Below are 15827 nucleotides of genomic sequence, written 5' to 3' on the forward strand. Positions count from 1 at the left end.
CATTGGCTCTTGGAAGATCCAAGTTGAAGAACCACGAGTCCACATGGCAGTTGTTCTTGTAAGATAGATACAAACTCCAGACTATTTATTGAGTGGATGACAGAGTAATAGAGAAAACAGGAGCTTTCAGGCTGGTCATAAACTGAAGCCCCAGAGGAAGGAAGCCCCAGCGATTTATAGGAAAGTGATAGTACTTTGAATCCATGGAGCAATTATATTGTAGCGATTTCTTGCTGCTTGCTTTGGCTTCTTGAGTTTTCTGTGCATTGATTCTTAGCTTTATGGACAGGTGGTGGCACAATGGGCTCTGGTATTAAGTGGCCTTTGACACAGCACTGTTTGTACCTGTCACACATGAACATCGCTCTTTCCTGGGAGCCGCAGTGGAGCCTGCAGTGTCCTGGGACCTTACGCCCACAAATTGTCCCGCCCCCACTGGCTGCAAGGGAGAGGAAAAGATGGAGAATTCCAGGTTAGAAACAACAGAAGGACTGCCGAGGGTTGGGGGCTTTTTATTCTCAGATGTATGCTTGAGATATCATGCAAATGAGGCTTGAGAAGGACTCTGAAGAGGAGACAGACTCTCTCTTGCTTGATGGTCCCTGGCAACTCCGACAGCTCTTTGTCTTTGCTGGCATCTGCATCTTTGCAGCTAGTTCAGGCCTGTAGTTTTGCTACAGTTGGTAGCACAGACAGTATGAGTGAAAATAGGGGGTGGGGAGCCAGGTCTTCATTGACAAGGAGGAACTTGAACAATTGAAAGGGGAATTGGGGCTGTTCTTACTCAGCCCGTATCCTCTTCTTTTTTAAAAAAAATTTTTTAACTGTATTTCATTTCTCCCCCTTTAATATAGGCACTGGGGATTGAACCCAGGATCTCGTGCATGCCAAGCACACACTCTACCACTGAGCTATCTCCCCCGACCGTATCCACTCCTTTTAAGGGTGTTTCTGCTTTATTTGTTCTCAGGGAACATAAAATTGTAAATATCAGTCAACCTAGGGCAAAAAAAAGTCAAATCATTCTCTAAAAGCAGTAAAGGGAAAGTAACATTTGCTACTCACAAGGTATTTTTGCATTGTGCACTGTTGTTACCAAGGACCATCTTCTGGTCAAATCTGCAGGCTTTTTTTTTTTTAAATTTTGTGGGGGAGGTAATTAGCTTTATTTATTTATTTTAATGGAGGTACTGATTTAATGGAGGTGCTGATTAGGATTGAACCCAGGACCTCGTGCGTACTAAGCACACGCTATACCCCTCCCTCCCCCGGGAGGGCTTTGTCTCAGTGCTCAGTGTCGGCCACAGGCCCACAGCACAGGCATCTGAATAGACACCTCCTCTGGCTTTCTTCACACTCCCTGCCTGGTTATCTGATTTCTCTCTCTCTGTCTGGCTCTTTGTTCTCTCCTCACCCCAGAGTTTGAGCTGAGCACCTTATTGCCATCCTATGTGAACTTGCCCTCTAAGAGATCTCCTCATCCTCTCCGCCAGCCCTCTGGTGGGCATGAGGACAGGGTCCCTAAGTGTCTTCCCCCAGGGCTCAGCCTCTCCTCTGAGCACAGACCTGGACCTGATCCCAGAGGAGGAAGATGGTGAAGCGAGACCGCTTCTCAACATCTATGGAACTTAGACTTAGGGATCTCACTTGAAGTGAAAGGAGGCTATTTTGGACCAGGCTGGGGCTGACTCTTGTTTTAGAACAGGAAAAAAGTTTTTTGGGCTGGTTTTTGTACAGGGTTGTAGAGGCTAGGTGTGGGGTACTGAGGCCAGTGGTGGATGTTGGGAGGGCCTTACTTTAGGTTGAAACTCATTGGGGTGAGCCCTGCCTACTTCCCACCTGGCTTGTCTGTCACCAGAGCCACGAGGTCTGCAAGGGTTCGTGGTGCTCAGTCCCTTCTCTCTCCTCCTCCAACCAGTTTACCTGGAATCACCAGGAATCCGAGGGCTGAAAAGACCAGGAGCAGGAGCTTCATGGCTGAAGGGATAGCTTGGGGAGCAGGTGGTGATTTAATGGAGTCAGGGTCCTCTGTGTAATATGCTTGGAGCTACAGCTTTTATAGGATCTACATGATGCCAGGATCCTGGGCAGTGAACCAGAGGGAGAGTTCTCTGACATCCAGAACGGTCAGATTAGATCAGAATGTCTACTAGATTGTAGCCTGGATTGATTTGCTGAGCCCTTGGATTCTAGGCTGTCAGGAGGGAGAGAGGCAGAATGAAGAGAACATCACTCCACAGCACTGTCTTTGAAACTGTGCCTTCTAGCCAGTGTTGGTGAGGGTGTGGGAAACTACTGCTCTCTTGCACTGTTGCTGGGAATTTTGCTTTTGGAGAGCAATTTGGCATCAGAAGTCTTAAAAAGTCTGCCTTTTTGACTCAGAAACCCCATTCCTTGGACTTTTGTCTAATGGAAATAATTAAACAAGTATACAGAGGGGTTTATTTCAACATTGTTTGCCATAGCAGAAAACCAAAAGCAACCTGATGGTGAAACATGGGTGCAATAGACTGTAGAATATACTAGAACACTATGCAGTCAGTAAAAATGATCATAAAATGTAAAAATATAAGCTATAAAGTATACATCTCATATGATTTAATCTTTGTAAAGAAATGTCTGTTTATATGTCTTTATGTAATGTCTGAGTTTTGGGGGAAAGATTGTATGTACTTTCATGATTGGATAAAGAGAAGATATTTCTGTAGGAAAATCAATTTTGCTTGAGTTTCAATATGAATACTCTCATTGAAACCAAGCAGGACCCTGAGGGGCCCTCCCAGGGCCCTCTGTCCCTAATTTTTGGTTTGTTAAAAAAAAGACCTTCATCTCCTAGGCCTTTGCTGAGTTCCATAGAGCAGGTACAGGCAGTTACTAATTCGGGAGGTGAGGGAATGCAGAAACAAGGGAAAAGTAGTTAAGCAAGAAAGGTAATGACAATAGTTGAGTGATAAAAAGAGTCCTAGGTCCTTCTCAGGGGATATACAGAACAATTTGACACATGTCTTTGAGTTATTCTTCAGGATCTAAGACCCCTGTCTCCCCTCCCAGGTAGAGGATGGTGACTATACACTAAACACAAGCACTAGGCCCCAGACTGGTTGGAAGTAGAAGACTGAGACATGTGCAGTTCTTCTCAAACCACATGTTTCCATGAGCTAAGGCTATTCTCGCTACTAGCTAAAAAATGTCACTTGTCATCTGACCCTACAAGAATTAAGTCATTAGCCACTGTGGTTGCTAATCTTCAACACACTCTGAGAGGAGTTCAGGGTACAGATCAGAAATGAAACACTCTATCCTCCGGGAAAAGGGGTAGAACAGGTCTTCAGATAGTCACATCTTTTCAGGAGAAAACCTTATAAACCTGGATTCCTGTGTCTTCCCGTACTTGAAAAAGCATTAAAACCATTAACTAAAATATCTGTCCTTTGTGACTAACAGCAACCTTTTACTGAGCTGTGTGCTTGGTTGCATGTACCTCCTTTGCCAGAATCATATGTATACTGACTCTTACCTGTATACTGACCTTTTACATGTATACTGATCCTTACCTCTTTGGAGCAATTTCTCAGAGCTATCTGAGAGGCTGTCTCCCAGGCTATAGTCCTTAGTAAGACACTGAATAACTTGACTCACTGCTTTTATGTTGTGTTTTTTTTTTTTTTTTTTTTTACAGTCACTGTTGCAAATCCCCATTCTGACACCAGTCTAATGTGTGTCCCAGTACCACCAACAGATACAGCCAGATGGAAGAGATGCACAGGACAAGGTATGTGGGAGGAGGTGCAGAGTTCTGTGTTTCTCTGAGTACACAACCCTCCCTGAATCTTTGTGTATTCACCAACTTGGAAGCGCTCTCTCTCTTTTTTAAAACACATAAATTAATTTTCTCACAGTTCTGGAGGCTGAAAGTGTGAGTTTAAGGTATCATTATGGCCCCTTTGTGGGGAGAGCTCTCTTTCCAGCTTCAAACAGCTGTCTTCTCACTATGTCCTTGTATGGCCTTTCCTTGGTACTTGGCAAAGAAACAGAGCAAGCGAGCTCTCTGGTGTCTCTTCTCATGAGGACACTAATCCTATCAGATCAGGACCCCATCCTTATAACTTCATTTAACCTTACTTCCTTAGAGGCTCCCATCTCCAAATACAGTCACATTGGGGGTATATTTGCAGGATTTTGCGGGAACACAAATACTCAGTTTATGGCACTCAGTAAGACTTATTTCAGTTTGTCTTACCTCTTTAGCCTCTAATTTGGATACTTCTATGGTTTTCTTTGTCTTTTATAACTTTGTAATTTTTGAGTAATACAGTCCTTCTTATTTTCATTTTAGGAGAATATTCCTCATTTGTTTTTGTCTGATGTTTCCTTGTGATTGGATTGAGATTATGCATTCTTAGTCAGAATTCGACATCAGAGATACCATGTCCTTTTCAGGATATCACACCTGGAGGTGCACCATCTCCATCTGTCCCTCCTAGGTGATGCTAATTTTGAAGACTTGGTCAGGGTACAAGCCCAGTTTCCCACCACTTTATATGTACTGTCATGTAAGCAGTCTGTGCAACACATGTTAAGACCATGCAAATCTCTGCTTATCATCAAAATTTCAACCTAGATGTAGCAACCATTGATGACTCTTGCCTATACAGTCTTCATACAATGGCTGCACAATTACCCAGTCTGCTTTTGAATGTGCTCAGTCTTTATAGCTCATAATCAGTACCTCCATTTCCTTAGATTTCTTCACTCCCATGTGAACATGAGAAGTTAGATGTTTTTGAGGCTGTTTCATGAAATACAATTTTAGAATTTAAAAGAACTCACAAGAGTTACTGTGTCTGTGTCTGTGTCTCTAAGCAGAGAACAATAAAGCTACTATTAGCTGAGGGCATTGGCAGCTGTCATAAAGATATGTGCATCAGATACTGTTATTGTAGATACTTTAGAGGAACTAAAGCAGAGGGCATGGTGGGAGGGGGTCTGTCCTGGGAAGTCCTCATAGATGCTGCTTGGTTATGAGATGTGGTCTTATTCATGGGGAGTGGACAGTTAAGCCGAAAACAGTCGTATGCAATCTGTCAATCACGCTAGAAAAAATCACCAATGAAGTCACCTGGTCCTTAGATAAACAGTAGCCCAGCCTGGGCTTCTTGGCCTGGGTACCATTCTTCTGACTCTGTTGGCCAGCCAAGGGGGCATCTGTACATTGACCAAAACATCATATTGTGTTTTAGTCAACACCATCTGACTAACTGAGTTAGAATAATAAATTGCCTGCATACATTAATAGGTAGAATAGTTGACATTGGCATGCCATTTAGCACACTAGGAACCACTTTTTTTGGCTTAGTCTGGGCACCTGGTTTAGGAAAAAAAACTTTAAGTGCTACTTATTGTTCCAGTTATCTGTTGCTGCATAACAAACTAGCCTAGTGGCTTAAAACAACAACAGTCATTCACTTAGCTCATAAATCTGTGATTTAAAAAATTTTCCAGTTGAATAATAAAAGCAAGTCAAATCCTATGCTATACATAAGATACAACACCTAAAATTTTTTATTCAGAAAGAAGAGAAGTCTGTCTTACAGACAGGGGTCATAATGTCAATGCCAGTTAGATTCATGAGAAATCCATCAAAATTTAAACATAATCTTATAAGCAAAAATACCACCATCTAGGAGTAAAAGAGAATTGAGAGTTAAAAATTAAAGGATTCCTCTAGGAGTCCAACTAAATATAGGCAGGAAGCAGGATAAGCAAGTTACTTAGTTCAAACAGTCCACTTCTTTTATATACATACATACAAATATATATGTATATGTACATATATATATCTCAAATATATGTGAGACATATATTTATATGTGTCTCACAGTATGGAGTCAAGTGCCTAAAGGTAGAGCCAAGAGCAGAAGTGAAAAATGGATTAGGGAATCATTCCTAGGGCACAGAACTACTTAATAGTCAAGAACATTCCCTGTTCTCAGAGTGTAGGGAACTGTCAGTATGTGCCTGATTAATTTTAAAAATTGCTTTGGACCAGTCACTGCTTATATATATCTCATCCTACCACTCTCTTCCTTTTGACCAGGAATGTCAATTGTAGCTATCCCATCCTTGTGTCTCCATTGTACTTTGAGTTGGGTGTATGTGTAGAGTGCTCAGATAACTCATCTTTTTAGTTCATAGGTCTTCTGCACTTTTACCTATATTTGGACCTCTAAAGCTTAGATGTTGAGATCTTAGTCTTCATACCTAAGCTTGATGTCCTAATGTGATACAAGTTTGAGAGTACATTTTTTTTGCATGTAAGAAGGATATGAATTATTACAGCCTAGAAGACAGAGACAGTTACATTAACAGTCCCCGCTGAATCATGTCTCCCAGTGTTCCCATCCTTGTGTTGTCCCTCCAACATTGACTATGCTATGCTACTTGATTTGCTCTGGCCAATGAGAAACTGATTCAGAAAGAGGCTTGAGAAGCATTTGTGCACTGTACTTTGCCCTCTTGGAACTCAGTTTCCATGCAAATAAAGTGGCCTTTCCTACTGGTGGATGAGAGGCCTATTGGAAGCAGACTGTCCATCAGCCAAATCCAATGCTTCAGACCTATGGATGAAGCCATCTTGGACCTGTTAGCCCAGGACAATTGAATGTAGCTGTATGAGTAAGTACAGGTGAAATTCACTAAAGAATACACAGAATGTGAAAAATAATAGGTCATTGTTATTTTAAGCCACAAAGTTTTGAGATGGTTTGTTACGCAGCTCTAGATAATGGATATGTTCAAATTTCCTATTGCTATCCTCCATGACTTTTATTTCGTGTTATTAAAAAATGTGTCTTTCTGTTGGTAGGAATGTGAATTGGTGCAGTTACTATGGAAAACAGTATGGAAGTTCCAGAAAAAATTAAAAATAAAACCACCTTATGTTCCAACAGTACCACTTCTGGATATATATTCAAAGGAAGTGAAATCATTATCTCAAAGAGATATCTGCACTCCTGTGTTCATTGCAGTTACTTACAATAGCCAAAATATGGAAACCACCTAAGTGTTCATCAATAGATTGTTAAAAAACAAAATTCAGCTGAGTAAATTTTAAAGATCTTATTGGCTTTATTCAGTTCTTCTTGAATCTGGCAGCATCCCATCTAGCAGACAGAAAGGAACTCTGAAGAGCTGTGCAAAATGAAACACTTTTATAGGCAGAATCTAGTGGGAACAAGGAAGTTATACGAGCAATAAGTGAATTGATTGCGGCAAGATCACTTTCCTTTATGGGATGGCAGGAAGATATCAGGCAGATTACCTTGCTAGGTGACCAGGTGATTCCTGATTGCCTGGTTTAAGGTTTCATTTCTGGAGAAGTTGAAACTGTAATTAAATCAAGTCTTGGTTTAGTGGTATGTGGCTTAGCACAAGTGACTCCATTTTAAGTCTGTTGTCTTATTTTTTAACAAGATGAATGTATAAGGAAGATGTGATATATATATCAACTTTATATATATATATATATTCAACAATATCAACTACATATATTCAACTTTAATAATATAATAGCCAGTTATTTCACCAGCAAAAGCAAGTTTATTCAGGAATAGCCAAAGGAATTGCAGTTCAGGATATGCCAACTATGGTAGCCCATAAACAAACACAGAGAACAAGGAAGGGGAACTTGCTTTTATAGGGAAAAGGGAGGAGTTGGGAGGGACTGTAGTAACAAGAGTCCATTGGAAGGATCTGGGAGTCCAAAGTATGGAGGTTTCTCATTGGTTGGGCTGCTACTGTCTCTGATTAACTAGGCTGTCCATTGGGCCTGCTGGATAGCGAAGTAGGCAGCACCTTCCTGTTGGAGATGCAGGCATGTGTCTCTGTTTTGAGTAATTGATGATAACATGGCAGAATGTGAAAGCTCCTCCTGTGAACCTGTCCTGACTCTGATTTTAGCTGAGGATTCTTTAATTTATTCCACAATATATTCCAATTATATATTAAGTTTATTCCATGTTCATCCAAGCACTAATGGCTCTCAGGTGGTTGCTCTGGTTGCTCTTGAGTGGGTTCAGCCAATGCATGTGCACAGCGTTCCAGGCTCCCTCAGTGAAGGCGATTCTGGTAGGGCCCTTCCAAGCTCTGCCTCTCATTGAAACTACTGGCTTCCCTGCTGTTTCTTTGTTGCTACTAGTTTTCCAGAGCAATTACCCTTCTTTTTTATTGTTTGCCACTAGGATCTTTATTGTTCCCAATAACACCTTACGGCATGAATTCCCATACTCTCTTCCAAATAAAGACAGCCCCCTAAGCAGAGATGCAGAGCTGCCCGTACTCCTGTCTTTTCCCTCCCCTTAGGTGGAACCTGGAGTGAATCAGCTTCTCCTGGAGTGACACCACTGCCCTACCCAGAGCTTGGGTTGGGAGAATGGCAGCATTTGTCTTCTTGGCTTGCCCCTCTTGGAATCTCTGCCTATGATTGGGAGCTGGGGATGGAGGATGATCGCAGTTCAAGTGTTCAACCTGGCACTCCTGGGGTAGAACCTCCATCCTAGGGATGGGAGTTAGGTTGGGGAGGGGAGGCTTAGTCTTCTTGACTGGGCTTGCCTTGAACAGAGCTGGAGTAAAACCTGGGATGAGACCCTATGACTGTATGACCCTGTGACTGTGGCTTGGTGGGGTGCGGAAGGGGGTCACTGTCCTCTGAGCTGTCCCTGCCAGGAGTACTTGGACCTGCTGTGTGTGTGTGTGTGTGTGTGTGTGTGTGTGTGTGTGTGTGTGTTGAGAGTAAGTGCCGGCTCCAATGCCATAGACTCTATCACAGTGAGATTTAGTAGGTTTTCTTGAGTAAATGCTTTGTGATTTGCTGTATACCTTAGGTAAATTTCCAGAGACTGGTTTAAAAAATTTGCCCCCAGAGATTTTAAATGGTTGTTTTAAAGATTTCCACCAGCCATTCTGCTGTACTGTCTCTATAAGGAGTTTTTTATTTCGTATTTCAGACACTCTTGAGTGATCAGTTCAGTGCAGTAATTCCCTATCCACCTACTTCCACATGCTGTCACCTGTAAGGATCCTCCAGGTTTTACTGGTGGTTCTCAGATCTGTTTGCCTAGCCCAGTGGTTCTCAAACTCTGGCATGCATTGGAGTCATCCAGAAGGTCTGTTAAAATACAGACTGCTGAGCCCCTAACCCCAGGGTTGCTGATTCAGTGGGTCTTGGCCAAGCCTGAGAAGTTGCATTTCTAAAACATTCCCAGGTGCTGTTGATGCTGATGGTTCAGAGGTGTAAAAAGTTAATAAACAGAAACCTCAACTGAACAGAGTTGGGAGACCAGAAAGGGGAGCTCTCACACCCTGTGATGATAGCAGAGCCAGACAGGAAGAAGAAAGACTCCTCTTCTTTCCTGACAAGGACTCAGCCAATGACAAGCCATGGAGTCTTTGTTTACTAGAGCCCTCCCAACTTCCTTTCTCCTTCTGTAAAAGTGGTCTCCTTCCCTTGTTGTGGGGGGACTTGCATGTGACTCACCATAGTTACAGACCCTGATTTGCAATTCTCTGCTGATCTTGAATAAATCCCTCTTTGTGGAAGAAATATCTGATAGTCTCTTTGTTTCAGGTCAACAGAGGCTACATTAAATTTTTTTAATTGAGGTATAATTGAATACAACATTATGTTAGTTTCAGGAGTACAACATCATGATTTGGTTGCATTTTGAAATGATCACCACAATACTCTAGTTAACAACCATTGCCTACAGAGTTAAAGGATTGTTTTTCCTTGTGGTGAGAACTTTTAAGATTTACTCTCTTAGCAACTTTCAAATATGCACTACAGTATTATTAACTATAGTTGCCAAGTGGTACATTACACCCCTCTGGCTTATTTATTTTATAACTAGAATTCTGTAACTTTTGACTCCCTTTACCCGTTTCACCCAGCACCCCCACCCCACCTCTGACAACCACCAGTCTGTTCTCTCTGTATCTATGAGCTTGTTTTTTTGTTTGTTAGATTCCTTATATAAGTGAGCTAATGTGGTATTTGTCTTTCTCTATCTGACGTATTTCACTCAGCCCTGAAGTTCCATCCATGTTGTTGCAAATGGTAAGATTTCATTCTTTTTTAATGGATGAATAATATTCCATCTTAAATATACACACCACATTTTTTTATCCTTTCATTTGTCAGTGAATACTTAGGTTGTTTCCATATCTTGGCTATTGTAAATAATGCTGCAGTGGACATAGTGTTACAGATACCTTTTTGAGTTAGTATTTTTTTTCCTTCAAATGAATACCTGGAAGTGGAATTGCTGGATCATATGGTAGTTCTATTTTTAATTTTTTGAGGAACCTCCATACTGTTTTCCCATAGTGGCAGCACCCATTTACATTCCCACCAACAATGCACAGAGGGTACCCTTTTTGGAGACCACACTTTGAAAACAGCTGATTTTATCTGACATTCAAGGCAAGATGGTCTCCTTGTTGAGGCACGTGTTAGTGTTTTTATTGTACTTGTAGTCCCTTTTTATTTCTTTCTACTCTTTTTTTTTTCCTGTTTTTTTTTTTTTTCTGGTCTGGATCAGAGTAATTCCGTCACACCTAGTTATGTTGGTGATATTATCTGTGTGTGTGTGTGTGTGTGTGTGTGTGTGTGTGTTTGTGTGTGTGTGTGTGCGTTTGCTGTTGTTGGGGACAATATAATTAAAAATGAAACCTCCTCTCATCCCAGAAAACCTCTCCACAAAGGTAGAAGAGAAAGAAAACAGTTTTGTCACTAAGCATTAAGCCAGAATGTAATGTGTGGCAGACAGTCTGCTAAGATGGCAAAGATAGAAATCATACATATTTATGCAGTCAGGCAGATGCAGTCATTATGTACATGTTCTCAAGATAAACAGCAACTAGCCCTGAAGTTAGAGGACCTGAAAGCATCATTTGTCACACATAGTTTACCCTAGATTCACCGGGTAATTAGAGTGGCCATCTGTGTTTGCTAATTCTCTTCATCCAAAGGAAAAACAAAATTCTCATATCCTTGTTCCAGGAGGCACTTTTGCAATTTGGAGTGAGGAGCCCAAAGAACCTGCTGAAGTTGGGCTCCTACCTTCCTACAGAAAAGGGGAGTGAGAGGCGCCATCTTCTTGATAATTACATCTCAAGGGGGCAGCTCCCAGGTCTTGGAGAAAGACATTCCTGGGTTGTAAAGCTATCAAGATGACTACTTAAATTATAGAAAGATTTACATTCATTTTAAAGAGAGAGAGTAAGAGTTTAGAAGTTTTCTAAAGAAAATACTCTAAGAAAAAGGAGGAGGGGATAAGTCTCTTGCCTTATTTCCAACAGGGAGAATTAAAGATCTTATTTTAAATTTGTGTTTGATTTGCACTTACACTTTCCTGCTTGCTGTTTGCTTTAGGGAGGAATTTGAGGGTGTTGCAAACTATTCTTATTATGTATATGCCTCCTAAATTTAAAAAGTTCATTTTGATGTTCTTTTTATAGCTTCTTGAATTGCCTGCTTATTTTTATATTCCTTTAATGCATTTGTGCTTTGTTTTAATCACACAAATAGCACATAATATACTTTTAAAATTCTGTGAATTTTAAAAGCAATTGTATCACTGCACACTGATGAGAATTACTAAAATAAAGATTCCTTACCACACCAATTGCTGGCAAAGATGTGGAGCAAATGGAAATTTCATGCATTGCTTGGGTTGACCTAAGACAATAAAACAGTCAATTATTTTACCAGCAAAATGGGTTTGCTCGGTAACAGCAAATAATTGTAATTCAGGACATGTAAAACTATGACAAACCACAGACAGGTCCAGAAGACCAAGGAGAGGAAACGCTTTGTTATAGAGGAGAAGGGGAGGCTGAGAGGGCCTCCCACAAAGAGTTTGTGGGAGGAAACTGGAAGCTTGAAATGTAGTGACTTCTCATTGGCTGAGTTGTGATAGTCTTTCATTGGCTGGGTTATTGCTGGGTAAGGAGAAGTCCTTTCTTCCTCCTGCTGGGTAGTAAAGTATTAACCTTCTTCATGTTGGAGATGCAAAGGTACCGTCTCTTCCTGTTGGTAATACAGTATACGCTGAGGGGTAGAGTGTGAGATCTCCCCCTTCTGACCTCCCGACTCCATTTTACATGAAGTTCCCCAACCTTACACCTGTGTATTTACCCGAGTGAAATAAAAACTTAGGATCACACAAAAATCTGTAAACAAAGGTTTATAGCAACTTTATTTGTGTTAGCCAAAAAACTGAAAGCAAGCCAAAATTCCTTCAGTGAGTGAAAGAGTAAATCACTTGTACTATATCCCTAGACTACAATACTATTCAGCAGTAAAAAGGAATGTGTTCTTGATACCCATGGAAACTTGAATGAATCTCAAAGACATGTTGAATGAGAGAAGCCAGTCTCAAACATTCCATTTATGTGAAGTTTTTAGAAAAGGCAAAACTATAGTGATGAAAAATACATCATTTGTTGCCAAGAATTATGGTGGGATGAGAGTTGGAAAACAAAAGGGTATCTTTTTAGGGTGATGAAGCTATTTAATGTTCTGTTTGTGGTGGTGGTTACATGAATCTAAAGATGTTAAAATTCATAGAACTGTACACTGAAAGGAAAAAGCCAAATTTACTATATGATGTTAACAAATCATAAAAAATAAATAATTGTATCATTCTGTACTTATTGTTCTTTAGCTTCCTTTTAAAATTTAATGTCCAAGAGCTCTTTTCACATCTAAAACTGTAGAAATCCATTATTCTTTTCTAATTTTACATGGCTTTATATATATGAATATGCAGTGGTTTGGTTAAATCCTGTTGATGGCTGTGTATTTTATTTTCCCAATTTTTTCCTTTGGCAAACAAAATGGGAGTAATTATTTCCCATTACTTCAAACAGTTCTTTTATTTGTGGTTATGCCATCAATTTGATACACATTTTACCTACTTAGATTAGGTAAAATATTTAAATAATTCCAAAGTCGAATCTTCAAAACCAGGATATGGCTAGATTCAGAGAAATGTAGCTTTTTAAACCTCTTCTCTTTGCTTTCCTCCCCCTCCTATACATGTGCATTAAAATTTTTTTCTTTCCTTTTAAAACTAGTGCCTATGTTTCTGTCTCCCCTCCCCTCTCTCAGTCTCTTCTCAATATGGAGAATTCCAGATTACTTAAGATTACTGAAGCCAGGAACAAGATAGCAGCAAAAGCCAGAGGCAAGAACTTCACGCCTGAAGGGTGGGGACAGGCCTGGGGAGAGTGCAGTGGGGCAGATGGGACAGAGCTGCGTGTCACCTGCCTGGAGCTGAAACCTTAATTAGACTTCAGATGAAATCAGAAGTTGGGCAATGGGCCGGTGAGAAAGCAGAAATTTCTTACATCAGGGCAAACAGGTTTGGTTAGACTGTCTAAACAGGGGCCGCTGTGTACTGGTCCTGTGATTTTAAACTGATACAATATATTTCGGAGAGCAGTTTGTCAGTAAATATTCAATGTCTTAAACAAAATAAATCAAAACAAAACTAAAACTATGCTTGCCCTTTGACTCAGAATTAACACACATGGAATAAATGGATAAGTTCACAAAGGTGAAAGTACTGTATTTCTTTCTGAGCATTACTCATAATGAGTATGTGAAAATCTTAGAGACTTTGTCCAAGATAGAGAATGTCCATCAATAGGAAATTTGCTCATTTATGGCACATAACAAACATTAGAATTCTGTGCAATTTTAAACAATGGTGATAATTGAGGATTTGTACCGTAAAAAGTTGTCAGTGATATATCAGTGTAAAAGGAAAATTTTGAGAAAATATATATAGTATGATCTAGTCTGATATATAATCTGGAAGGATATATACCAAAATTTTTAAGAGTCTTTATCTTTGGGAAGATAATTTATTTGTAATTTTTATTTTTCATAATTTTATGTTTCATCTGAATGTTGTAAAATGACCATATGTAACATCACAATGAGGAAAAGTCAGTTAAGCTATTTCCATGTAGGAAAAACATCTTTTTTGAAAAGTTTTGCAATGAACATATTCACACAGAAATATTTGCTTTCTTTCCTGAGATTAACACAAGATTGATTAGATTCAAATCAGATTCACAGGAATCAGAGATCTTTCCCATATTACACTTAAGTAATCATTTCAAGGATACAAGCAATTATGAAGCACAGGTAAAACATGCACAAGTCTGGAGTGTCCACACCACTTCCCAGGGCCTTTCTTGCCAAACTAGAATGAGTTACGGATTGGATTTAATATTAGAGATCTCTAAATGATGTCTGAGAGTTGTGTGTGAGCACATTACTTACAAAAATGGGACTGTTTCTGCACTTCTCCAATTTATTCTCTGAAAATTACATAGCATGAAAAATACATGACATTTTTTTCAAGGAGCCATGCCTATAAATCCATAGATTCCAAGTTTTGTTTACCAGAAACAATTCTAGATGAAGCAGGTGCATGCTGCTAGATAAAGACTGTACTACTTAATATAGTTTAATGAGTTTGCTAGGAAGTCTGCCATGAGCATGTTTATAAGGGGACTCCAATGTAATGAACTTTGTTTTTCTTTTCCTTCCAGAAACAGCCCTGGTAAAGGGAGGAAACTGATTGTAGAACTGTTGTTTCTTTCACATTTCTTAAATAAAGCACCGAGAGGTATCATCACTGAATTTATGACTTACATCAAGAGTGTGTGTGTTTCTTTATGGGGATTTATAGCACTTTCATTATCATGACTCCTATTCTATACCCTAACTCCATCTCTCCTGAATTCCTTTTACGATGTGGTGGCTAGAAGTAATGGCAATAATCCAAGGGTGAACTAACCAGGTTACTTAAATTTGGCAATCGCAGGAGCTGTCAAGTCCTTTAGGATTGTGAAGTCCTTTAGAATAAAAGCATATTCACTCCTCCCCTCCTTGCATTGGGTCACCAGCATATGTAATAATTACGATTTCCTTAGCTTCTTCCAAGCCATTGCCAAAAGTATGATGTGAGGTTACCCATGTAGATGCCTTATTATAGAACTGTGACTGGGCACATGCTCCAAAGCTGTTGCCCCTGGGAGTCAAGGTAGCCTGGCAACTAAACATAAGGGCTCTGATATTAGAAAGACGTGATTCAAATCCTGGATCTACAACTGATCTGTGACCTTCAGCAGTTTAACTAAAACCTCAGTTGTGTTACGTGTATCATATGTATAGGGTTGTTGTGAGAACTGAATGAGATCATACATTCAAAGCCCTCAGTAATGTACCTGGCACTAGAAAACGCTCTACCACTCTTAAATGTTCTCATTATTAACAGTGCTTCTCTATAGTTCTTCCTCCAGGTTGCTATCCTTTCTTTCATGCCCTTTGGTATTGTTATAGAGCACTTACTAAGTTATTGGGTTGCCTTTGACTTGCGCTTCTGTTCATTGATCTTGTTCACCAGCATCAATTTTCAGTTCTTAGGTTCCCTGAGAGGTAGACTGCATCATTGATAACCCCTGGATATATGATATAGATGCAAAAAATTTCTAGAGCCATTAGCATCAAGTGGTACTATGTAATGATTATGTGTTAGTTTCTGGGATTGTGCTCAAAAACTCAAAAGCAAGAAAAGGTTTCTTTTCCCAGACTCACTTGAGAGAGGGAGCAGCAGCCAACAGTATCAGTGATTCCCAGTCATGTAGTTTTTAAGCTGTTTGTTTCCACCTAGTAGAGACTGCAATACACTCTCATTATCTTGTCTTAAATTTTTTCCATAATTTGGATCCACAGGAAGCTTGATAATCTT

Source organism: Camelus ferus, chromosome 19 (genome assembly GCF_009834535.1).
Source record: "Camelus ferus isolate YT-003-E chromosome 19, BCGSAC_Cfer_1.0, whole genome shotgun sequence".
Taxonomy (NCBI): Eukaryota; Metazoa; Chordata; class Mammalia; order Artiodactyla; family Camelidae; genus Camelus; species Camelus ferus.